The sequence below is a fragment of the Coregonus clupeaformis genome, unplaced genomic scaffold (genome assembly GCF_020615455.1).
Source record: "Coregonus clupeaformis isolate EN_2021a unplaced genomic scaffold, ASM2061545v1 scaf0134, whole genome shotgun sequence".
Taxonomy (NCBI): domain Eukaryota; kingdom Metazoa; phylum Chordata; class Actinopteri; order Salmoniformes; family Salmonidae; genus Coregonus; species Coregonus clupeaformis.
In genome coordinates, this window is record NW_025533589.1 from 163616 (window position 1) to 187451 (window position 23836).

The window sequence follows — 23836 nt, forward strand, 5'->3', positions numbered from 1 at the left end:
AGAACAATTGACATTCTAGAATGAGTTGTCACTGTGTTCACCACAACCAACATGCTGCATCTCTGTTTAGGGTCAGTGGTCTCAAAATGAGTCTCTCTGGGAGAGAGAGAGGAGGGGGCCCTGCCTCTAAAAATGAGTCTCTCTGGGGGAGAGAGAGGAGGGGGGGCCCTGCCTCTAAAAATGAGTCTCTCTGGGGAGAGAGAGAGGAGGGGGCCCTGCCTCTAAAATGAGTCTCTCTGGGGGAGAGAGAGGGGGCCCTGCCTCTAAATGAGTCTCTCTGGGGGGAGAGAGAGGAGGGGGCCCTGCCTCTAAAATGAGTCTCTCTGGGGAGAGAGAGGAGGGGGCCCTGCCTCTAAAATGAGTCACTCTGGGGAGAGAAAGGAGGGGGTACCTGCCTCTAAAATGAGTCTCTCTGGGGGGAGGAAAAGAGGAGGGGGGCCCTGCCTCTAAAATGAGTCTCTCTGGGGAGAGAGAGAGGAGGGGGCCCTGCCTCTAAAAATGAGTCTCTCTGGGGAACATGACACCAAAACTAAGAGGTGAGCTGAAAATATTGTTTAAGAATTTATATTCGAAAATGCTATATAGGAGAAAAGAAAATCACATTTGTGGTTTTTCATCAGAAATGATTACTAATAGGTACCTTCAATGTAACTATTGTAGATTATAGATGTGATTTAAAACCATTGTTTAGCTGGAATGTAATGTTCGTATCCTGTATATTTGACTGTGATACGTGGTTGTCTCACCTAGCTACCTTAAGATGAATGCATTTACAGATGCCATATCTTAATTTGACCCAGTTTCTCACAGCAGAAACATAATCCTGCAGCAATAGCAAATGTGTATTTTTCGGTGGATTATAATTAAGGGATATTTTCTGTAGGGGTTCATACATTTTTCATCAGGGAAAATCAAGTCTGACATTTTAAAGTGGAAATTACACACTTTAGACACCTTTATAAAGCCTTGTAGTGGTTTAATAATTTCTTTAAACAATAAAAGCTAATTGACCAACATTTCTGAAAATGGATATATAGCGTTTGGAATGAAACTCTTGTTTCCCCATCTGAGCTCAGAGTAGATGAGAGATGTAATGTTTGTCTCTGTTGTGTTGAAGTCCAATCAAGCAGGAGACACCAGCCTCCCCTGTACCCAGCTGTGTGTCCATGAAGAGTGGCAAGTCTATGGAACAACCTCTAAACTTTAGAGAGGGAGACTTTTCTAGTGAACAAAGGTAAGAAGAACTCATGGGTCATGGTCAGTGAGTTAAACAACACTGTCTCTAGTCATTTCTCCTCTCCCATTTTCCCATTTATTTTTGTTGTTTTCATAATCCATAGGCTAATCCTTTTTTCCATTTTCATAGTCCTGAAACATTATCAAACAAACACAACATTCCCTGTGTGTGTGTGTATGTGTGTGTGTGTGTGTGTGTGTCAGTGAGTGTGTGTGTGTGTGCACTCCCTGGATGAGGAGATGTAATCTCTATCCTGATTGCCTAGTCACTTTTACCCCTACCCAGGGACGGCTTGTTCAATAGGGCGATATGGGCGACGCACTGCCAAACGGGAAAAGGAAGGGATTTTTTTTCTAATCAATTATAAAAAATAAAAAAAATAAAAAAAAAATTATATATATTTTTAATAAATTTATAAAAAAATATATCACGGCAACAGCAGTTATCAGTGTTCACGTCTGATCTGCCAGCCACTAAATGTCAAATCAGGCTAAAGTCGTGCTTCAAATGGCCCCCGGCCGCTTTTTTTTGGGCGATTTCAGTCAGGTTGAAAATCGCCCAGAAGTCTCTCATAGCCTGTCATGTAAAAATCTAATTTTTTCACATTTCAAAGCTTTCAATACATTCTCTATGGGTGTCTGTGTGCATGCACTTACGCGTCTCATACGTGACGTAACGTTGAACGTAACTAAGACAATGGCGGTATCAGCGTCTATGTTGCGACCTGCAGTGTGGCGTTATTTTATGTTTTTAATTTGTAGACTTAGTTTACAAACATTCTGCAAACATTCTGCTTTGGACTGATCTTCGGTTTGGACTGATCTTGTTGATCGTGTACATACCCGCTACAACGGACTAAATAATGAAAACGCTGCTGGCAGAGAGGTGGAGCGGCCACCTTCACCCTGGTCAGAGCGGACCGCGATCCTGGTAAGAGAGCGACTGTACCCCGACATTGAACTGCTCTGTGTCATTGAACCTTACTATTGTTGATAAAACAAGTTTACTGAGAACGGAGAAAAAGTAGAGACTTTTGGACAAGGTGGATAATTGTATAATATAAGGCAGTTTATTCAGAGGTAAAGATATCTGCAATCGCGTTCACGGACCCGTTCGCAAACTCTTAGGGAGCTATAAATCAAGCCCCATTACTTACCATATCAGATAAGAGAAATTGCTGCAGCTACATATATTTTACATCCTGGCCCTACATAGTTCACTATTTGCATCACTTACCAAAATATTACATGTGGTCATATATGGGAAAGTGGAGATGCCATAGAACGTCAAAAAAGTAAACATTGCTGGAGACACATTGCGTTTGCTAGCGAAGAGATTTGTTGTGGCAAATGAACCTGGGCTGGGAATTGCCAGGAACCTCACGATAAGATATATGCATCAGCATTGCGAGTCTCATGATTCTATACGGCTATTGCGATTCGATACTGTGATTTTATTGCGCACCATATGTCTGTTGCAGAGGGATCAGAAAGCCATGAGAACGAAGTTTTGATCAGTCATGGAAATAAAAGTGCTGAAAACAAATTGGCTCCCAATGTGAAAAGATTGAGAACAAGCTATGAAGGAACAATAATGGTGTTTTGGTGCAGGTACAGCCAACTAGCGCTAAAATATTGCGATATTGTCAATACAGTATATCGTAAAAGTATCACTATGTAACTCGATTTCTTTCACCCCAATCCCTCAAATTAACGGTAAATAACTGAATTGTTTGCCCCACATTTAGCTAAGATGATTAGCTAGCCAGCTAAAATGTTTTATTTAGTTAGCAGTCGCATCTACAATAGTTTACTGTCAATAACATGTCTCCAAAATGACGTGGTGTCTCCAATTGTGTTGACATTTCTACAATTGCAATGCGCATCCATGAGTATCCACTTTCTGTAGCTCAGCTGGTAGAGCATGGTGCTTGTAACGCCAAGGTAGTGGGTTCGATCCCCGGGACCACCCATACACAAAAATGTATGCACGCATGACTGTAAGTCGCTTTGGATAAAAGCGTCTGCTAAATGGCAATTATTATTATTATTATTATCTGAAGAGAGCCAAACATTGTGTGCAGACATTTTATGCAATAAATGAAGTAGGTTCAATCTAGTAGTTCTGATCTTCTGATTGGTCCTGATGAGTTGGGCGAGGTCCCCTCCAGGCTACTGTCACTGTTGCATTGGCTCTGAGTCGGGTTCTCTGTCTTCAAATGTTCAGCCTAAGAGAGGGGATTTTTGTGTGTGTGTGTGTGTGTGTATGTTTAACAGTGATGATGTGTGTGTGTGTGTGTGTTTAACAGTGATGATGTGTGTGTGTGTGTGTTGTGTGTGTGTGTGTCCTCAGAGCAAGAACTCGTGAGTTGGAAGAACTGAGAGGCCTATGGCGTGGGTGTTGTCCTTGGCCACCTGCTGACAAGGCTGACAAGATAGGACCCTTTTGTCCATTGTTATTGGATAGGAAACATAACTTATAACCAGCTCCTGACCTAAATAGATCTTAGCACAACATTTTACTCAACATATCATATTCCATATTCACTATAACAAATATATTTACTACGACATTAGCAAGAACCGCCACATCCTCAGCCGGCTAATCCAGTGTGTGTGAAGTTTTTGCGGAGTGTTTGAGTTAGCTTTGCGAGGCAAAGATGAAACTGAGGGCCGTTCCACCAACCCTGGTAAGCCAACACTTTTGAGATCAGTCAATAAATGCTTCTGGTATTGACTTATATGCTGCCCCTGTCTTCATGTTGTTGCTGGACATATCTTTTTTTAAATGTGTGTAGGTCACCTAAATCATCAGAAAAATTGCCCCTCCTGAGAATTTTTTCAGGAGCCGCCACTGCCCCTACCTACATGTACATATTACCTCAACTACCTGGTACCCCTGCACATTGACTCAGTACTGGTACTCCTTGTATATAGTCTAGTTATTACCTCAACTACCTGGTACCCTGCACATTGACTCAGTACTGGTACTCCTTGTATATAGTCTAGTTATAACCTCAACTACCTGGTACCCCTGCACATTGACTCAGTACTGGTACTCCTTGTATATAGTCTAGTTATTACCTCAACTACCTGGTACCCCTGCACATTGACTCAGTATTGGTACTCCTTGTATATAGTCTAGTTATTACCTCAACTACCTGGTACCCCTGCACATTGACTCAGTACTGGTACTCCTTGTATATAGTCTAGTTATTACCTCAACTACCTGGTACCCCTGCACATTGACTCAGTACTGGTACTCCTTGTATATAGTCTAGTTATTACCTCAACTACCTGGTACCCCTGCACATTGACTCAGTACTGGTACTCCTTGTATATAGTCTAGTTATTACCTCAACTACCTGGTACCCCTGCACATTGACTCAGTACTGGTACTCCTTGTATATAGTCTAGTTATTACCTCAACTACCTGGTACCCCCTGCACATTGACTCAGTATGGGTACTCCTTGATATAGTCTAGTTATTACCTCAACTACCTGGTACCCCTGCACATTGACTCAGTACTGGTACTCCTTGAATATAGTCTAGTTATTACCTCAACTACCTGGTACCCCTGCACATTGACTCAGTACTGGTACTCCTTGAATATAGTCTAGTTATTACCTCAACTACCTGGTACCCTGCACATTGACTCAGTACTGGTACTCCTTGTATATAGTCTAGTTATTACCTCAACTACCTGGTACCCCTGCACATTGACTCAGTACTGGTACTCCTTTGTATATAGTCTAGTTATTACCTCAACTACCTGGTACCCCTGCACATTGACTCAGTACTGGTAATCCTTATAGTCTCATTATTGTTATATCATTATGTTACTATTTCTTTTTTATTTAGCTAATTTTTCTTACGTTTTTAACTGCATTGTTGGGAAAGGGCTCGTTAGTAAGCATTTCACGGTAAAGTGTACAGCTGTTGTATTCAGCGCATGTGAGAAATACAATTTGATTTGAAGGTCATTGGCAGAAACACATCATTGGCTCTAATCGGTCGTTCTGCGTGCCTAACAGCGCATGTTCGGATGTTGAAGCACTGTGGCTTGGAAAAACTCCCTAGAAAGGCAGGAACCTAGAGAAGAAACCTAGAGAGGAACCAGGCTCTGAGGGGTGGGAGAGAGAGGACCAATTTTCTACTCTGAGACTCTTTGTGGATACGGGCCCAGATCTCAAAATGTTGTTTTAAAAAACGATAAATTTTTGTTTTACATAATAAAAAATGAATATTACTAATGTACCTGACTTTAAAGACCTGGTTTAGTTTATTGTGTGGCAGTGCTCATGTCCACATTCTGGAACTGTCGGCGTCCACGAACAGAACTGCCCGCGCCCGCGTACGGTTTGGCGCCAAGCATATTGTCCAGTTACGCGCAGAGTGGGCTGAGGTGATCTTGGGGAACAACAACGGAGTTCGTTACAGTGTTGAGACACCAAAGTTTATTGTTCAATTTGCTTTTTTTACGTAATGGTCAGTGACAGTATGAGTGTAGCCAGATCCTTTTCAGTCGCTATTCTTGGTTAATTGTGTGGTTCACCGGATTCGTCATCATCCTCGAGGGACAGACGAACGACCTGCTAGTTAGCCAAGCTAGTCGGTACAGCTAGCTAAGCTAGCTACTCTAAAGGCAGCATCCTAGTTATCCTAGCTACCACTACATCATCACCGGCTGCCTGCATTTCTTGTGGACCGATGGAGCTCCCTGTTTGTTTCTTCCACCTGTTAAATACCGTGGAGGGCTTCTCCCTCTCTCGTTGACGGATGCTGGCCTACGCTCCATCTGTCCGGTTCTCCTCTCTTCACTAGATGGACGGTAACTTTAGTGTTTAACCCCTCTGTGTCCAAGGACCAAACTTTTTAATAATATTTTCGGGCGCGCCAAGGTTTTTATTGTTTGTAAAACTTTAGTGGAGAGCTCTCAATTTGCCGGATTTTAGGTATATAAAGTGACTTCAGAAAGTATTCACACCCCTTGACATTTTCCACATTTTGTTATGTTAAAGCCTGAATTTAAAATGCATAAAATTCAGATTTATTTGGTCACTGGCCTACACACAATACCCCATAATGTCAAAATGGAATTATGTTTTACGAAGTCTTTACAAATGTAATTAAAAATGAAAAGCTGAAATGTCTTGAATCAGTAAGTATTCAACCCCTTTGTTATGGCAAGCCTGAAAAGTTTCAGGATTAGAAATGCGCTTAACAAGTCACATAATAAGCAGTAGGAGTGCGTGGGTCAAATCACTGGGGAAGACAAGCCAGAAAAATACATATTACAATCTACAGTTGAAGTCTGAAGTTTACATACACCTTAGCCAAATACATTTAAACTCAGTTTTTCACAATTCCTGACATTTAATCCTAGTAAGAATTCCCTGTTTTAGGTCAGTTAGGATCACCACTTTATTTTAAGAATGTGAAATGTCTTTCATCACATTCCCAGTGGGTCAAAAGTTTACATACACTCAATTAGTATTTGGTAGCGTTGCCTTTAAATTGTTCAACTTGGGTCAAACGTTTAGGGTAGCCTTCCACAAGCTTCCCACAGTAAGTTGGGTGAATTTTGGCCCATTCCTCCTGACAGAGCTGGTGTAACTGAGTCAGGTTTGTAGGCCTCCTTGCTCGCACACGCTTTTTCAGCTCTGCCCTCAAATGTTCTATAGGATTGAGGTCAGGGCTTTGTGATGGCCACTCCAATACCTTGACTTTGTTGTCCTTAAGCCATTTTGCCACAATTTTGGAAGTATGCTTGGGGTCATTGTCCATTTGGAAGACCCATTTGTGACCAAGCTTTAACTTCCTGACTGATGTCTTGAGATGTTGCTTCAATATATCCACATAATTTTCATTCCTCATGATGCCATCTATTTTGTGAAGTGCACCAGTCCCGCCTGCAGCAAAGCACCCCAACAGCATAATGCTGCCACCCCGTGCTTCACGGTTGGGATGGTGTTCTTTGGCTTGCAAGCAACCCCCTTTTTCATCCAAACATCACAATGGTCATTATGGCCAAACAGTTATATTTTTGTTTCATCAGACCAGAGGACATTTCTCCAAAAAGTATGATCTTCGTCCCCATGTGCAGTTGCAAACCGTAGTCTGGCTTTTTTATGGCGGTTTTGGAGCAGTGGCTTCTTCCTTGCTGAGTGGCCTTTCAGGTTATGTCGATATAGGACTCGTTTTACTGTGGATATAGATAATTTTGTACGTGTTTCCTCCAGCATCTTCACAAGGTCCTTTGTTGTTGTTCTGGGATTGATTTTCACTTTTCGCACCAAAGTACGTTCATCTCTAGGAGACAGGACGCATCTCCTTCCTGAGCGGTATGACAGCTGTGTGGTCCCATGGTGTTTATACTTGCGTACTATTGTTTGTACAGATGAACGTGGTACCTTCAGGCATTTGGAAATTGCTCAAGAGTGTGCAAAGCTGTCATCAAGGCAAAGGGTGGCGACTAAAATATGTTTTTATTTGTTTAACACTTTTTTGGTTACTACATGATTCCATGTGTGTTATTTCATAGTTTTGATGTCTTCACTATTATTCTACAATGTAGAAAATAGTAAAAATTAAGAAAAACCCTTAAATGAGTAGCTGTGTTCAAACCTTTGACTGGTACTGTATGTATGTATTTATTTTTACACATACACTATATATACAAAAGTATGTGGACACCCCATCAAATTAGTGGATTCGGCTATTTCAGTCGCACCCGTTGCTGACAGGTGTATAAAATCGAGCACACAGCCATGCAATCTCCATAGACAAACATTAGTAGTAGAATGGCTTTACTGAAGAGCTCAGTGACTTTCAATGTGGCACGGTCATAGGATGCAACATTTCCAACCAGCTCGTCGCCATTGGACTCTGGAGCAGTGAAACACGATCTCTGGAGTGATGAATCACGCTTCACCATCTGGCAGTCGACGGACAAATCTGGGTTTAGCGGATGCCAGGAGAACGCTACCTGCCCTAATGCATAGTGCCAACTGTAAAGTTTGGTGGAGGAGGAATAGTGGTCTGGGGCTGTTTTGCGTGGTTCGGCAGGGCCCTTAGTTCCAGTGAAGGGAAATCTTAACGCTACCGCATACAATGACATTCTAGATGATTCTGTGCACAAAGAAAGGTCCATACAGAAATGGTTTGAACTGGAAGAACTTGACTGGCCTGCACAGAGCCCTGACCTCAACCCCATCGAACACCTTTGGAATGCCTACTGCGAGCCAGGCCTAATCGCCCAACATCAGTGCCCGACCTCACTAATTATCTTGTTGCTGAATGGAAGCAAGTCCCCACAGCAATGTTCCAACATCTAGTGGAAAGCCTTCCCAGAAGAGTGGAGGCTGGTATAGCAGCAAAGGGGGAACCAACTCCATATTAATGGCCATGATTTTGTAATGAGATGTTGGACCAGGAGGTGTAATGAGATGTTGGAGCAGCAGGTGTAATGAGATGTTGGACCAGCAGGTGTAATGAGATGTTGGACCAGGAGGTGTAATGAGATGTTGGACCAGCAGGTGTAATGAGATGTTGGACCAGGAGGTGTAATGAGATGTTGGACCAGCAGGTGTAATGAGATGTTGGACCAGCAGGTGTAATGAGATGTTGGACCATCAGGTGTAATGAGATGTTGGACCAGCAGGTGTAATGAGATGTTGGACCATCAGGTGTAATGAGATGTTGGAGCATCAGCAACGCTGCTGGGTTATTTCACTCTCAACAGTTTCCCATGTGTATCAAGAATGGTCCACCACCTAAAGGATATCCAGCCAACTTGACACAACTGTGGGAAGCATTGGAGTCAACATGGGCCAGCAAGTACAGTGTAGAGAATAATTTAATAATCTAAACCGATGTGAAATATCTTTTCCATAACCAAAAATATTGTATTCATAAAAAAAGGGCTTTGTAATTTAACAGAATGCAATGTTTCGACCTACACGAATCACAATATATAAAACATATAGTAACATTTTATGACAACAGCGTTGATATTTGCAGTTTGTTTGTAACACCAAATCATTTTCCTTTAATGCATTTAGTGGTTACACACTAAAAACTAAAGGTTCTACATAGTGCCAAAAAAGGGTTCGCTATGGTTACAGCTCTTTTTGTGGCTATAAAGAACCCTTTGTTATGGTTCTTTATAGAACCTTTATAGAGAATGGTTCTATAAAGAACCTTCCTCAATATCAAAGGTTCTTCGTAGATCCTTTTGAAGAACATTACATTTCTTTGGTATTCTGGTTAGCCATATACTATATTGTTAAAATTCCATAGGTGTTATATACGCTCTCATCCAGAGCAACATACAAGCACAATTAGGGCTAAGTATATGGCTAACCAGAACATCTGCATATTTTTCACCTAGTCAGCTTTGGGATTCAAACCAGCGACCTTTCAGTTACTGACTCTTAATGCTAGGCTACCTGCCGTGACAAGTTGCTCTCAACTAGCTCTCAAACTGCTGCGGGTCACTGTAGTGATGGAAAAACAAAGCTTCCTGATGCAATGAGGCTTTCCAACCAATTGTGTCAAATAGGTTAATTGCTCTGAGCTTCTTTATTCATTCACAATGCACATTAGTGACATCTGCTGGTCAGCAATAAATAGCAATGTGTGATTATCAGATAGAGGTATTTTTTTCTCCACTGATTTTATCAAAACTCTGTGGTGGTAAGTCGTTGGCTTTAATAGCCTACAGTCAGTTCACATCTTACATCATGCTTCGTTTTCTGCCTTCAAGTGGACTATTTAAAAAAAATTGAATCTATGGCATTATTGAGGATGTTTAAGAGAGAAGCTTATACTATACTAAATAAAACAAATTATTTGAACAACAGTGCAGAAAGTGTGGTTTCACAAAACTATTTTCAAAATAGTGTCCATTCAACGGGATTCGAACTCATACTCCCACATCCTGGAATGTTCCATAGTTCCCTACTCTACGTGCTAAGAAACCAGTCAGGTGAAATTACTTGTACAAAATCCTAACTAAATGTATAAGTATGGTATCCAGTAGCAGTCGGTGTTTGAAAGCAGCTTAATCGAAGAAAGCACCAGAACCACGGTGAAATCAGTGGGATCTTGCATTTTGCAACACACAGTTTGAAAAAGCATGTGATCAAACGAAGCTTCGGACATCATTGATGACGTACTTCTGATAAAGTGATACACTTATCGGCACACTCCTTCGAAGTTAGCTGCTTAGCGATTTCAACGCATGCCTTGGAGCTTCAGTATGAAACGTAACATCACTAGATCACTGAGGAGAGAATTGAGAACCACTGACTTAGTCAACCGTTCTCAATTGACACAAGGCCATACGTGAGTCGTTCACAAGACACAGTCACTGGCCATAGTCCTACATAACTGTGTGTATTAACAGTCATTGCATAACACATCACATTAGAGAAACGTCAATGGCACTCACTCACTGTTACACAAAAAGAGCTATGAACAATCCACTCCGCAAAATATTCTAATGAGCCACCGCCCCTACATTTGAATTATCACTTAAACACAAATAACCCTTTTTGTGAACTGCAAAGAACCATTGAATGGCATGAAGGGTTCTTTGAGTCATTATGGTTCCACATAGAACCATCACCCTTCCCAAAGAACCCTTGCGGAACCCTCTTTTCTTAGTGTGTACTTTCTATACTTTTGAAGATTTCTACAACCTTCAGAGTTCATATTGTTTAGTAATTCAAATCAAATCAAATTTTATTGGCCACATGCGCCGAATACAACAGAGCAGACATTAGAGTGAAATGCTTACTTACAAGCCCTTAACCAACAGTGCATTAATTTTTTTATAAAAAAGTACAATAAAACAACAACAAAAAAGTGTTGAGAAAAAAAGAGCAGAAGTAAAATAAAATAACAGTAAAAATAATAATAATTATAATATGCCATTTAGCAGACGCTTTTATCCAAAGCGACTTACAGTCATGCGTACATAAATTTTTGTGTATGGGTGGTCCCGGGGATCGAACCCACTACCTTGGCGTTACAAGCGCCGTGCTCTACCAGCTGAGCTACAGAGGACCACAGTAGGGAGGCTATATATACAGGGGGGTACCGGTGCAGAGTCAATGTGCGGGGGCACCGGCTAGTTGAGGTAGTTGAAGTAATATGTACATGTGGGTAGAGTTAAAGTGACTATGCATAAATAATTAACAGAGTAGCAGCAGCGTAAAAAGATGGGGGGGGGGGGGGGGGGGCAGTGCAAATAGTCCGGGTAGCCATGATTAGCTGTTCAGGAGTCTTATGGCTTGGGGGTAGAAGCTGTTGAGAAGTCTTTTGGACCTAGACTTGGCACTCCGGTACCGCTTGCCGTGCGGTAGCAGAGAGAACAGTCTATGAATAGGGTGGCTGGAGTCTTTGACAATTTTGAGGGCCTTCCTCTGACACCGCCTGGTATAGAGGTCCTGGATGGCAGGAAGCTTGGCCCCAGTGATGTACTGGGCCGTACGCACTACCCTCTGTAGTGCCTTGCGGTTGGAGGCACAGCAGTTGCCATACCAGGCGGTGATGCAACCAGTCAGGATGCTCTCGATGGTGCAGCTGTAGAATTTTTTGAGGATCTAAGGACCCATGCCAAATCTTTTCAGTCTCCTGAGGGGGAATAGGCTTTGTCGTGCCCTCTTCACGACTGTCTTGGTGTGTTTCAACCATGATAGTTTGTTGGTGATGTGGACACCAAGGAACTTGAAGCTCTCAATCTGTTCCACTACAGCCCGTCGATGAGAATGGTGGCGTGCTCAGTCCTCTTTTTTTTTTTCCTGTAGTCCACAATCATCTCCTTTGTCTTGGTCACGTTAAGGGAGAGGTTGTTATCCTGGCACCACATGGCCAGGTCTCTAACCTCCTCCCTATAGGCTGTCTCATCGTTGTTGGTGATCAGGCCTACCACTGTTGTGTCGTCGGCAAACTTAATGATGGTGTTGGAGTCGTGCCTGGCCATGCAGTCATGGGTGAACAGGGAGTACAGGAGGGGACTGAGCACGCACTCCTGAGTGGCCCCTGTGTTCAGGATCAGCGTGGCAGATGTGTTGTTACCTACCCTTACCACCTGGGGGCGGCCCGTCAGGAAGTCCAGGATCCAGTTGCAGAGGGAGGTGTTTAGTCCCAGGATCCTTAGCTTAGTGATGAGCTTTGAGGGCACTAAGGTGTTGAATGCTGAGCTGTAGTCAATTAATAGCATGCTCACGTAGGTGTTCCTCTTGTCCAGGTGTGGAGTGCAATAGAGATTGCATCATCTGTGGTCTGTTGGGGCGGTATGCACATTGGAGTGGGTCTAGGGTTTCTGGGATAATGGTGTTTATGTGAGCCATGACCAGCCTTTAAAATCACTTCATGGCTACAGACGTCGGTGCTACAGGTCGGTAGTCATTTAGGCAGGTTATCTTAGTGTCCTTGGGCAAGGGGACTATGGTGGTCTGCTTGAAACATGTTGGTATTACAGACTCAGTAAGGGACATGTTGAAAATGTCAGTGAAGACACTTGCCAGTTGGTCAGCACATGCTCGGAGTACACGTCCTGGTAATCTGTCTGGCCCTGTGGCCTTGTGAATGTTGACCTGCTTAAAAGTCTTACTCACATCGGCTACGGAGAGCGTGATCACATAGTCATCCGGAACAGCTGGTGCTCTCATGCATGCTTCAGTGTTGCTTGCCTCGAGCGAGCATAGAAGTGGTTTAGCTCGTCTGGAAGTCTTGTGTCACTGGGCAGCTCGCGGCTGTGCTTCCCCTTTGTAGTCTGTAATAGTTTTCAAGCCCCTGCCACATCAGAGCCGGTCAGAGCCGGTGTAGTACGATTCAATCTTAGTCCTGTATTGAATCTTTGTCTGTTTGATGGTTCGTCGGAGGGCATAGCGGGATTTCTTATAAGCGTCCCGGGTTAGAGTCCCGCTCCTTGAAAGCGGCAGCTCTACCCTTTAGCTCAGTCGCGGATGTTGCCTGTAATCCATGGCTTCTGGTTGGGGTATGTACGTACGGTCACTGTGGGGACAACTTCATCGATGCACTTATTGATGAAGCCAGTGACTGATGTGGTGTACTCCTCAATGCTATCTGAAGAATCCGGGAACATGTTCCAGTCTGTGCTAGCAAAACAGTCCTGTAGCTTAGCATCTGCGTTATCTGACCACTTCTTTATTGACCGAGTCACTGGTGCTTCCTGCTTTAGTTTTTGCTTGTAAGCAGGAATCAGGAGGATAAAGTTATGGTCAGATTTGCCAAATGGAGGGCGAGGGAGGTCTTTGTATGCGTCTCTGTGTGTGGAGTAAAGGTGGTCTAGAGTATTTTTTCCTCTGGTTGCACATTTAACATGCTGGTAGAAATTAGGTAGAACGGATTTAAGTTTCCCCTGCATTAAAGTCCCGGCCACTAGGAGCGCTGCCTCTGGATGAGTGTTTTCCTGTTCACTTATGGCCTTATACAGCTCATTCAGTGCAATCTTAATGCCAGCATTGGTTTGTGGTGGTAAATAGACAGCTATGAAAAATATAGATGAAAACTCTCTTGGTAAATAGTGTGGTCTACAGCTTATCATAAGATACTCTACCTCAGGCGGAGCAAAACCTCGAGACTTCCTTAGTATTTGATTTTGTTCACCAGCTGTTGTCTACAAATATACACAGACCGCCACCCCTTGTCTTACCGGAGTCAGCCGTTCTATCCTGCCGATGTAGCGTATAGCCCGCTAGCTGTATGTTGTCCATGTCGTCGTTCAGCCACGACTCATTGAAACATAAGATATTACAGTTTTTAATGTCCCGTTGGTAGGATAACCGTAATCTTAGGTCATCCAATTTGTTCTCTAATGATTGAAGATTGGCTAATAGGATTGATGGCAGAGGCAGTTTACTCGCTCGCCGTCTGATCCTTACAAGGCACCCCGACCTACGTCCACGATATCTCCGCTTTTCCTCATGCGAATGACGGGGATTTGGGACTTCGTCGGGTGTCTGTAGGATATTTTAGTAATACCACTGTGGACATGTTTCTACTACCTGAGTTCATATAGTTTAGTAATACCACTGTGGACATGTTTCTACTACCTGAGTTCATATAGTTTAGTAATACCACTGTGGACATGTTTCTACAACCTTCTGAGTTCATATAGTTTAGTAATACCACTGTGGACATGTTTCTACAACCTTCTGAGTTCATATAGTTTAGTAATACCACTGTGGACATGTTTCTACAACCTTCTGAGTTCATATAGTTTAGTAATACCACTATGGACATGTTTCTACACCCTTCTGAGTTCATATAGTTTAGTAATAACACCGTGGACATGTTTCTACAACCTTCTGAGTTCATATAGTTTAGTAATACCACTGTGGACATGTTATCTATTCCAGAGGCTACTACCACTCAGAGAGCAGAGTATTCTGTTCCCAGCTGTCTGTCTATGAACAGTATTAACATCTACAATCTCTCTCTCCTTTATCTCTGTAGTGGAAGGTCTACTCTGTTAGAGGATCCAGTCCAGGCGTGCAGTGTGTCAGCAGGTGCTGAGGGATCCAGTCTCTATCACCTGTGGACACAGGTTCTGCAGACAGTGCATCACCAGATACTGGGAGAAACCTGCTCCTTCAGGGAGACTATGACTGTCCTCAGTGTAGAAAGAGATCCAGAACACGGCCTGTACTACAGCAGCTGAGTCAACCCAATAAAACACGAGGCTCTGAAAACAGTAAGACCACTTGCACACGTGGGCCAAGTCAATACCTTAATATGATTTACAGTAGGTAACTACAATATTGTGAGATAATAGAAGTTACTGTAGTTGTGGAAGGCCCACTTTACATCCTGTCAATGAATGTTTCTGATACACATGATTTTTCCTCTTCCCTTGTAGTGGATGACAGCCTGCAGAGAGCTATAGTAAAACCATAAAGACAGTCTGAAAAGGAGGTATGCATGTGATAGAAGGCATGGAAAAAGCAGGGAACCAAACTCCCCTCAACAGGATTTACACAGAGCTCTACATCACAGAGGGAGAGAGTGAAGGGGTTAACAATGAACATGAGGTGTGGCAGCTAGAGACAGCATCCAGGACACCAACCTCACATGACACAGCAATCCACTGCAATGACATCTTTAAACCCTTACCAGGCCAAGAGAGAAGCATCAGAACTGTGTGACGAAGGGCATCGCTGGCATCGGAAAAACAGTCTCTGTGCAGAAGTTCATCCTAGACTGGGCTGAAGAGAAGGCGAACCAAGATGTGGATATCATATTTGTGCTTCCTTTCCGGGAGCTGAACTTGATTAAAGATCTCCAGTACAGTCTTCTCAGACTTTAAATGGCTTCCACACAGAACTAGACATAGGCAATGCAAAGAAACTCACTGCCTGTAAAGCTATGTTCATCTTTGATGGTTTGGATGAAAGCAGACTTCCGTTGGATTTCCAGCACAATGAAAAGGTGTCTGATGTCACCCAGACATCGTCTGTCGATGTTCTGCTGACAAACCTCATCAAGGGGAATCTGCTTCCCCTCTGCTCTCCTCTGGATAACCTCCCGACCAGCAGCAACCAATCAGATCCCCCTAAGTGTGTTGACCAGGTGACAGAGGTACGAGGGTTCAATGACCCACAGAAGGAGGAGTACTTCAGGAAGAGATTCAGTGATCAGGACCTGGCCAGCAGAATCATCTCACATAAAGACATCAAGGAGCCTCCACATCATGTGCCACATGCCAGTGTTCTGTTGGATTTCTGCAATAGTCCTTGAACACATGTTGAGTACAGACAAGAGGAGAGAGATGCCCACGACTCTGACTGAGATGTCAATACACTTCCTGCTCATTCAGACCAGCCTGAAGAACCAGAAATATCATGGAAGAGATGAGATGGATCAACAGGAGCTCATGGAGTCAGATAAGGAAATTCTTCTGAAGCTGGGGAAGCTGGCGTTTGAAAATCTGGAGAAGGGTAATCTCATGTTCTATGAAGAAGACCTGAAAGAGTGTGAGCATTGATGTCAAAGACGCCTCAGTGTACTCAGGAGTGTGCACACAAATCTTTAAAGAAGAGTCTGTGTTATTTCAGAGAGTGGTGTACTGCTTTGTTCATCTGAGCATTCAGGAGTTTCTCTCAGCTGTCTACATGTACCATTGTTACACAACCAAGGACATGGATGCACTGAAGCCCTTCCTCAAGAGAAAGTCTAGAGCTGCATCTGAAGAGCTAACCTTGCATGAGCTGCTGAAGAGTACCGTGGATAAAGCCTTGGAGAGCAAGAACGGACACCTGGACCTCTTTGTCCGATTCCTTCATGGCATGTCACTGGAGTCCAATCAGAAACTCCTACGAGGTCTGGTGTCACAGACAGAAAGCAGTCCAGACAGCGTCCAGAAAACAATCCGATCCCTTAAGGTGATGCAGAGGAAGAACATCTCCCCTGAGAGGTACATCAATCTCTTCCACTGTCTTATAGAGATGAAAGACCATTCAGTACAAGAGGAAATCCAAGCGTACTTGAGGTCAGAGAAGAGATCCAAAAACCTCACACTTTCTCTGTGTTCAGCGCTGGCCTACATGCTACAGATATCAGAGGAGGTTCTGGATGTGTTTGACCTGAAGGTATACAAGACATCAGAGGAGGGTCGTAGGAGACTGCTCCCAGCTGTGAGAGGCTGCAGGAAAGCTCTGTAAGTATTCATGGAAATATCCCACACCAAAATACATTGTAGTTACAGCAGCATTTTTATTGGCTGACTGGCTCTGTAAATACTCATGTGACTATCCCTCAGACCAAACTTTACTGTATGTAAGAACAACAATATTTTCATTGGCTGACTAAACTTTCTATCAGCTGAAAAGTCTTAAACAAACTGTAATATAAACGGATCAGAAAAGTTGTAGCATTGAGACAACTATACACAGTGTTCACATTATTAGTGCAGGGGTAACTTAAAAGCTAAATGTAACATTTTAATACGACCTGTCCCTCATGGTATTTACTCTGTTGACAGGCTCACTGGCTGTAAACTCACAGACACATCCTGTGAACCGTTGGCCTCAGCTCTCAGTTCAAACCCCTCAAACCTGAGAGAGCTGGATCTGAGTAACAATGACCTGAAGGATTCAGGAGTGAAGCTGCTCTCTGCTGGACTGGGGAATCCCCACTGTAAACTGGAGACTCTGAGGTCAGTATTCCTGTAGTTGGTCAACAAGTGATAACTGTTCACCAGATCCACATGTGTTTACCAGGCACACATAGTCCACATCATATGTGTTTGGACAGTGAAGCTTACAGTTTTACATTTGGTGCTATGCTCCAGCAATTTGGGATTTGAAATTGTTTCATATTAGGCGACAGTACAGAATGTCACTTTTTATTTGAGGGTATTCATACATACCTGTTTTACTGTTTAGAAATGAAAGCACTTAATGTATCTAGTTCTCCCATTTGAAAAAGTAATAAGTATTTGGACAAATTAATTTAGTCCAAAGTTTAGTATTTGGTCCCATATTCCTTACCTGCAGTGATTACATCAAGCTTGTGATTCTACAAACTTGTTGAATGCATTTGCAGTTTGTCTTGGTTGTGTTTTGGATGATGTTTTTCCTAATAGAAACTGAATGGTGAATAATGTCCTGTCATTTTGGAGTCACTTCACTTGTATTGTCAGTAAGAATAGAAGATGTTTCTGAACACTTCTACATTCATGTGGATGCTACCATGATTATGAATAATCATGAATGAATCGTGAATGATGATGAATGAGAAAGTTACAGAGGAACAAGGATCATACCCCCTCTGTTATTAGTAGTGGTGAGAGGTTAGCATGTTTTATTGTAGCCTCTGTAACTCTCTCACTCATTATTATTCATGATTCATTCATGATTATTCTTAATCATGGCATCATCAGGATTAATTTAGTAGTGTTTAGAAACATGTTATCTACTCACTTAGACAGAAAATTACTCCAGTCATCATCCACCATTCAGTTACTATCGGGCAAAACATAACCCAAAACACAACCAAAACAAACTGCAAATGCAACCAACGAGTTTGGGACCAAATACTCAACTTTTGACTACTTTAATACACTATACAGTGGGGAAAAAAAGTATTTAGTCAGCCACCAATTGTGCAAGTTCTCCCACTTAAAAATATGAGAGAGGCCTGTAATTTTCATCATAGGTACACGTCAACTATGACAGACAAATTGAGAAAAAAAAATCCAGAAAATCATATTGTAGGATTTTTAATGAATTTATTTGCAAGTTATGGTGGGAAATAAGTGTTTGGTCACCTACAAACAAGCAAGATTTCTGGCTCTCACAGACCTGTAACTTCTTCTTTAAGAGGCTCCTCTGTCCTCCACTCCTTACCTGTATTAATGGCACCTGTTTGAACTTGTTATCAGTATAAAAGACACCTGTCCACAACCTCAAACAGTCACACTCCAAACTCCACTATGGCCAAGACCAAAGAGCTGTCAAAGGACACCAGAAACAAAATTGTAGACCTGCACCAGGCTGGGAAGACTGAATCTGCAATAGGTAAGCAGCTTGGTTTGAAGAAATCAACTGTGGGAGCAATTATTAGGAAATGGAAGACATACAAGACCACTGATAATCTCCCTCGATCTGGGGCTCCAGCAAGATCTCACCCCGTGGGGTCAAAATGATCACAAGAACGGTGAGCAAAAATCCCAGAACCACACGGGGGGACCTAGTGAATGACCTGCAGAGAGCTGGGACCAAAGTAACAAAGCCTACCATCAGTAACACACTACGCCGCCAGGGACTCAAATCCTGCAGTGACAGACGTGTCCCCCTGCTTAAGCCAGTACATGTCCAGGCCCGTCTGAAGTTTGCTAGAGTGCATTTGGATGATCCAGAAGAGGATTGGGAGAATGTCATATGGTCAGATGAAACCAAAATATAACTTTTTGGTAAATACTCAACTCGTCGTGTTTGGAGGACAAAGAATGCTGAGTTGCATCCAAAGAACACCATACCTACTGTGAAGCATGGGGGTGGAAACATCATGCTTTGGGGCTGTTTTACTGCAAAGGGACCAGGACGACTGATCCGTGTAAAGGAAAGAATGAATGGGGCCATGTATCGTGAGATTTTGAGTGAAAACCTCCTTCCATCAGCAAGGGCATTGAAGATGAAACGTGGCTGGGTCTTTCAGCATGACAATGATCCCAAACACACCGCCCGGCAACGAAGGAGTGGCTTCGTAAGAAGCATTTCAAGGTCCTGGAGTGGCCTTGCCAGTCTCCAGATCTCAACCCCATAGAAAATCTTTGGAGGGAGTTGAAAGTCCGTGTTGCCCAGCGACAGCCCCAAAACATCACTGCTCTAGAGGAGATCTGCATGGAGGAATGGGCCAAAATACCAGCAACAGTGTGTGAAAACCTTGTGAAGACTTACAGAAAACGTTTGACCTGTGTCATTGCCAACAAAGGGTCAATAACAAAGTATTGAGAAACTTTTGTTATTGACCAAATACTTATTTTCCACCATAATTTGCAAATAAATTCATTAAAAATCCTACAATGTGATTTTCTGGAATTTTTTTTCTCATTTTGTCTGTCATAGTTGACGTGTACCTATGATGAAAATTACAGGCCTCTCTCATCTTTTTAAGTGGGAGAACTTGCACAATTGGTGGCTGACTAAATACTTTTTTTCCCCACTGTAAGTGAATTGGTCAGAATACTTTTGACTTCTTCAAATGGGGGACTAGATACATAAAGTCAATCTAAATCTGATACCTCACTGTCTGTCTTTTGACTGATACTGCTTTTTAAAATGGTCTGGTCAGTCTACTCAAATATTTGTACTATACATTTTTCTATCTACAAGCAATAATTTGATAATTTCAAATAATGATACATTAATTTATGAATAGATATGTCAGGTTTCAGGACACTGATATATCTGAATATGTTGAAAAAATATATTGCCACTATTTTCACCACCAAAGAATAGCAGTGTGGTTTTAATATGATTTGACTCTTTGCAGGCTGTCAGGCTGTCTAGTCACAGAGGAAGGCTGTGCTTCTCTGGTCTCAGCTCTGAAATCAAACCCCTCACACCTGAGAGAGCTGGATCTGAGTAACAATGACCTGAAGGATTCAGGAGTGAAGCTGCTCTCTGCTGGACTGGGGAATCCCCACTGTAAACTGGAGACTCTGAGGTCAGTATTCCTGTAGTTGGTCAACAAGTGATAACTGTTCACTAGATCCACATGTGTTTACCAGGCACACATAGTCCACACCATATGTGTTTGGACAGTGAAGCTTACAGTTTTACATTTGGTGCTATGCTCCAGCAATTTGGATTTGAGATAGAATGTTTCATATTAAGTGACAGTATATAATGTCACATTTTATTTGAGAGCATTTTCATACATATCTGTGTTACTGTTTAGAAATGAAAGCACTTTATGTGTCCAGTTCTCCCATTTGAAAAAGTCTTAATAATTTGGACATATTCCCTTATATTGTATTAAAGTAGTCATAAGTTTAGTATTTGGTCCCATATTCCTTACCTGCAGTGATTACATCAAGCTTGTGATTCTACAAACTTGTTGAATACATTTGCAGTTTGTTTTGGTTCACACACACTGGACACACTCACACACTGGACAAACACACACTGGACACACACACAACCTGGACACACACACACCGGACGCACACACACACTGGCACACACATTGGACACACAAACAACCTGGACACACAAACACACACACACACTGGACACACACACACGCTGGACACACACACTGTACACACACACACTGGACACAGGCACACACTGGACACACAAACACACAAACTAGGATTAATTTAGTCAAAATTTTAGTATTTGGTCCCATATTCCTTACCTGCAGTGATTACATCAAGCTTGTGATTCTACAAACTTGTTGAATGCATTTGCAGTTTGTTTTGGTTGTGTTTTGGATGATGTTTTCCCAATAGAAACTGAATGGTGAATAATGTCCTGTCATTTTGGAGTCACTTCACTTGTATTGTCAGTAAGAATAGAATATGTTTCTGAACACATCTACATTCACGTGGATGCTACTATGATTATGAATAATCATGAATGAATCGTGAATGATGATGAATGAGAAAGTTACAGAGGAACAAGGATCATACCCCCTCTGTTATTGGTAATGGTGAGAGGTTAGCATGTTTTGTTGTATCCTCTGTAACTTTCTCACTCATAATTGTTCATGATTCATTCATGATTTTTATTAATCATGGCATTATCAGGATTAATTTAGTAGTGTTTAGTAACATGTTATCAACTCACTTAGACAGAAAATTACTCCAGTCATCATCCACCATTCAGTTACTATCGGGCAAAACATAACCCAAAACACAACCAAAACAAACTGCAAATGCAACCAACGAGTTTGGGACCAAATACTAAACCTTTGACTACTTTAATACACTATAAGTGAATTGGTCAGAATACATATGACTTCTTCAAATAGGGGGACTAGATACATAAAGTCCTTTCATTTCAAATGTTAGCTTATCTGTCAAAATAGATATGGTGTGGACTGTATACTCAATACAATCTAAATCTGATACCTCACTGTCTGTCTTTTGACTGATACTGCTTTTTAAAATGGTCTGGTCAGTCTACTCAAATATTTGTACAATACATTTTTCTATCTACAAGCAATAATTTGATAATTTCAAATAATGATACATTCATTTATGAATAGATATGTCAGGTTTCAGGACACTGATATATCTGAATATGTTGAAAAAATATACTGCCACTATTTTCACCACCAAAGAATAGCAGTGTGGTTTTAATATGATTTGACTCTTTGCAGGCTGTCAGGCTGTCTAGTCACAGAGGAAGGCTGTGCTTCTCTGGTCTCAGCTCTGAAATCAAACCCCTCACACCTGAGAGAGCTGGATCTGAGTAACAATGACCTGAAGGATTCAGGAGTGAAGCTGCTCTCTGCTGGACTGGGGAATCCCCACTGTAAACTGGAGACTCTGAGGTCAGTATTCCTGTAGTTGGTCAACAAGTGATAACTGTTCACCAGATCCACATGTGTTTACCAGGCACACATAGTCCACACCATATGTGTTTGGACAGTGAAGCTTACAGTTTTACATTTGGTGCTATGCTCCAGCATTTTGGATTTGAGATAGAATGTTTCATATTAGGCGACAGTACAGAATGTCACCTTTTAATTGAGGGTATTTTCATACATATCTGTGTTACTGTTTAGAAATGAAAGCACTTTATGTGTCCAGTTCTCCCATTTGAAAAAGTCGTAATAATTTGGACATATTCATATATTGTATTAAAGTAGTCATAAGTTTAGAATTTGTACCATATTCCTTACCTGCAGTGATTACATCAAGCTTGTGATTCTACAAACTTGTTGAATGCATTTGCAGTTTGTTTTGGTTGTGTTTTGGATGATATTTTTCCCAATAGAAACTGAATGGTGAATAATGTCCTGTCATTTTGGAGTCACTTCACTTGTATTGTCAGTAAGAATAGAATATGTTTCTGAACACTTCTACATTCATGTGGATGCTACCATGATTATGAATAATCATGAATGAATCGTGAATGATGATGAATGAGAAAGTTACAGAGGAACAAGGATCATACCCCCTCTGTTATTGGTAATGGTGAGAGGTTAGCATGTTTTGTTGTAGCCTCTGTAACTTTCTCATTCATTATAATTCATGATTCATTCATGATTTTTCTTACTCACGGCATCATCAGGATTCATTTAGTGTTTAGAAACATGTTATCTACTCACTTAGACAGAAGATGAATCCAGTCATCATCCACCATTCAGTTACTATTGGGCAAAACATAACCCAAAACACAACCAAAACAAACTGCAAATGCAACCAAAAAGTTTACAACCAAATACTCAACTTTTGACTACTTTAATACACTATAAGTGAATTGGTCAGAATTCTTATGACTTCTTCAAATAGGGGGACTAGATACGTAAAGTCCTTTCATTTCTAAACGGTGAAACAGATATGTATTAAAATACCCTCAAATAAAAGGTGACATTATATACTGTCACCTCATATGAAACATTTGATCTCAAATCCAAAATGCTGGAGTACAGAGCCACATTTAAAATGTTAGCTTCACTGTCAAAATAGATATGGTGTGGACTGTATACTCAATACAATCTAAATCTGATAACTCACTGTCTGTCTTTTGACTGATACTGCTTTTTAAACTGATCTGGTAGGTACTCAAATATTCGTACTATAAAATATTTTGTTATTGTTAATAATGATACATTCATTTATAAATAGATATGTCAGGTTTCAGGACACTGATATATCTTAATATGTAGAAAAAAATATACTGCCACTATTTTCACCACCAAAGAATAGCAGTGTGGTTTTAATATGATTTGACTCTTTGCAGGCTGTCAGGGCTGTCTAGTCACAGAGGAAGGCTGTGCTTCTCTGGTCTCAGCTCTGAAGTCAAACCCCCACACCTGAGAGAGCTGGACCTGAGCTACAATCACCCAGGAGACTCAGGAGTCAGACTGCTCTCTGCTGGACTGGAC

At 41.8% G+C, this 23836-nt stretch overlaps 1 long non-coding RNA gene across 1 annotated transcript; it reads left to right on the forward strand.

Annotated features, from left to right (window-relative positions):
• Window positions 1-512: 512 nt before the first annotated feature.
• Window positions 513-14864, forward strand: LOC121558371. The gene is made up of 3 exons (XR_005998516.2): window positions 513-536; window positions 1118-1234; window positions 14729-14864. It is a non-coding gene; the product is annotated as an uncharacterized LOC121558371 (long non-coding RNA).
• Window positions 14865-23836: the final 8972 nt, after the last annotated feature.